The following is a 3,922-nucleotide window of genomic DNA, read 5'->3' on the forward strand; positions in this document are numbered from 1 at the left end:
CAACCTCATCCAGCAGCTGCGGTGTGGGTTGCAAAATAGCTCCTCCTGTAATTACCCTGCTTGCTTATGCTGTGGCAATGTTCTCTTAGACATTGAGCCATGTAAAAAGATTGATACACCCCAAAAGTGTAAATGGTAATTAGGGAATTTCATCAGGTGCTGAGTAAGGAGGAATGTTTGTGACGCTTTAATGCTACCCTTCGCTCTGTTTCTCCATCTTGCTGAAATACTCAGGGCTCAGTTGTCAGGGGAAACCTGCCCAGGGCCAGCTCAGTGAAAATCAGTGTAATTACTGTCCACTGAGCAGAATGAACACTCATCTGACTCCTGTGAATCACATGTTGCCTTCAGAGTGGAATTGTAATAAAGGCACTGAGATCTACAGAGCCTTCACTGTAAAAATATCCTAAGTGGGTTTACATTCACTGTAAAAATATCCTGAGTGGGTTTACACAGCAGTGTCATACTTTGGCATGTGGCAACACCAGGATTCTGCAGGATGGCTGGAGAAGAAAAGCAGCCAAATGCCCTTGCATGGAAGCACATCCTACAGAGGTGATGCAACTGAAGTGTGCCTGGCACTGCCTGCTGTACTCAGTGTTCCTCCCCTGTGCAGCCCCTGCAACAGGGAGGTTGGCTCAGTGCTACCCACTGCTTTCTGTTGAGCAGATCAGAGCCTTGTGTGTTGGTTTAAGCCAATGGCAGCACAACTCTGTGCCTCCAAATAATTTACTGCAGATCAGAGAAGAGCCTTGCTCAATGGCATGGCCAAGCAGCTGTCCTGGGGGCCTGACCTGGTGCCATGGTACTCCCTTCCAACCCCTAGCATTCTATGGTTCTGGGATATGCATATAAACAGATATTATGAAAAGACCTTAATTTTTATATATATTTTTTTCAATTTCTCTTTATTTTTACATCCAATGCATGAGGACAGACAAGATGAATATTCATGACCAAGCATAAAGCCATATCCTGTCCTCGAAACAGCTAAAAAGACAAGAGCGGATGAGAGTTTAAAAAACGAAAACAAAGGCATTTTAGAAACCTTCTCTTGCCAAAATTCCTCATTACAGATCTTTTCCAGAGAGGAAGAGTTCAACACCCTTGTGCTTGAAGCCACATTTCTCAAAGCCTTGGAGGTGGTTCTCATCTTGGCTTTAAGAAATCTGCCTCTGCATTGCCAAGGAGCCTCACGAAACCTATTGCTGGAGCCCACAGCCTCCATCAGACACAGACACAGTTACAAACAACTGGAAAAGTTATATTACAAAATATACAGTAGGGTCCTTTTTACATTTGTTTTTGTTTTCTTTTTAATAGCTAAACATTGCATAGTTTTCAACTATGTCATATACAACACCACCACGAGCCTTTTGCTGTATAACTTATGAAAAAAAAAGCCCAACAAACAGCATCTGTACACTCAAATAATTATAAATAAAGTGTAAATATCCTTGGGGGAAGAGTAGGGGAGGGGGTAAAAAAAAAAATAAGAAACCTTCCAGGGCACGTTGTGCTGTGGAGTATTTAAACAGAGCTCCGTTGAAATCTGCTTAAACCAGGCACAACGCGGCCTGGAGCAAGGAGAGAAGAGGGTAAGGACTGAACAGATCATAGGGGACTGGAAAGATCATAGGGGAAATGTGACAAGGAAGAACCACAGAGTACTGATATGTCTGACTGTTCATTGTTACCCTGATTCTTTTGTAAGCACTGCTTTCCCACAGCTATTCTCACTGTGCTTGCATGGCTTTCCTTCAAGATGCAAATAAGGTGCACGTTGGTGAGGGAATGAGTTAAAGTGAGATTAAGCTGTTTCCTCTGTCCATGGATGGCCAGCAGAAAGAAACTTGAGATAGCTTAGAAAAGAATTCCAGATTCTTTGTCTCGCTCAGATTTATCCCAAAGAGGCAGAGCATGGGATGTAAAGGAACAGGTTCTGAAAGCATCTGGAATTGTGAGCGTAAAACAAAGAAGAATTGTTGAAAAATATCCAAATTCCACTTTAAAAATGCTGATAAAATTCTGTTTCAGCTATATGAAAGACAAGGAAAATAACTCTTAAAAGAAGGGTTTAACATAACTCTGCTCTCTGCCTCTGAACCCCAGGAGAGCAGAGTTATAGCCAAACTAGAAGCTTTTGGAAACTCACTCTGATTCTAAGCATTTTGTCACCTGCTCACCACTACAGAAGCAGTTGGAATGTCACTGAGAGTGCAATTTGCAAACACGTTTTGCACCCACAGGGCTTGCCAGGTTAAAGGCCAGTTTAAAAAAGAAAAGTCATTGAAAAGAATTCTCACTTCTAAAAATGGACAGATTTACCTGAGAGCCAAATCCAACCTGCTGCATTCCAGAGCTCTGTAAGAAACAGCCAGCTCTTCAGCAGTGAATGTGTTCTAGAAGCACTGAGTGGCTGTGTGAAACTAAAGGTCTTCTCAGCATTGCTATTACTGATTTCATCTACAGCTCAGCCCCATGAACTGGCCTTTAAGGACACTTGGCCAACGTGCAGCCAACCTGATTCTTGCAAACGTTAGTGGTTGGATTTCAGAAGTGATCCCATACTCACTGAGATCTAAGCTGTTGAAGGCCAGCAGGAGTACTCAGTGCACCTTTGAAATGCTCCTTTCCTGACACAGGAATTGTGCCTTGAGTCAGCCCATGAAGCAGAGCAGTCTGACAAGCATTTACTGACACCTCAGCAACGGTAAGGCTGTGAACGCGAGCAGCTCCCCACCGGGTGCTGCACCACCTCCGGATTGACTGCCTGGTACTGACTGCACTGCTGCAGATTTTGGGGGGGATTTGGATTGCTACACACAACTGCCGGTAGAATTCACATTGTTTCCAAGGAGGGAGGGTTTAGAGCACAAGGGGATGGTGCAGAGTGGACACTCATTTCTCTCCAGTAAAGGTTACCGTATGTCCCAGGGAGCTACAATCTGCTCTCTGGGTAGCTCTGAAGCCAGTCTCCACCAGTACTCTGAGGAGTCATTTTGTGGCTCAGCCAAATGGATCAGTTGCAGGCAGACCTCCTAGTGTCAGCCCTACCTTGGGTGGCTGTGTCTTCCCCTGCACTGGTCACTTGTCCTCCCTCCTGCACCATTCCTCTGACTGTGGAGTGACCTGGTGAACAGGATTGGAGAGGACCATCTAGAGAGAGGAATGACCACACAACCACATCCTGAGTCCATCAAGACCTTTGGTAACCTCCCAGTGTTACCAAACCCAGTGCTTAACCTTCAGCAATCAAAGGGATCAGCAATTACTTTTATGGCCTTTAGCTTGAGATAATAAAAGATTGTAATGCCTGTCCCCAGCGTTGCAGGAGACAGAGAGGGCTGAAAACGGGCTCAGGCACACCCTCATGCCAGAGCAGGACTCCCAGACCCCCTGAGGGATGTCCCTTCATTTTCCTTCATATACATAGACTAGATTTTGTACATGCAGGGACAACTCCAGGTTTGGTTTTAATACAGTTTTCCATTTTGACCACTGAAAACAGGCCAGGAAAACATTAGGGACCTCTTCCCTCTTTTTTTCCTTTTTCCCCTTTTTTTTTCCCTCCCCCCCCCCCTTTTTTTTTTCATCTTTTCTTCCCTCTCTTCCCTCCCTTCCCCCTCTCTTTATTTATTAAAAAAAAATCCCAGAGCTTCGTAGGTATTTAAAAATTAGCCCCTGCTGACTAAGCCCTCAGGTGAGAAAGGCTGTTCCCAAGTGCACTGCCTGCTTGCTCATTGTGTGATTCAGTTTGATCACCGCTCCGTCCATCGCCCTCTCCGTGGGACCTCATCAGGATTTCTTTGGGTTGCTACTTAACAGCATTGGATGAAAAGTGCCACACACAGTAGATCCTCTGGCAGCAAGTCTCTCCTCAGCTTTCCAACAGATCAGAGATATTTCCCCCCCCTCCCCC

This window comes from Dryobates pubescens, chromosome 23, assembly GCF_014839835.1.
Source record: "Dryobates pubescens isolate bDryPub1 chromosome 23, bDryPub1.pri, whole genome shotgun sequence".
Lineage (NCBI taxonomy): Eukaryota > Metazoa > Chordata > Aves > Piciformes > Picidae > Dryobates > Dryobates pubescens.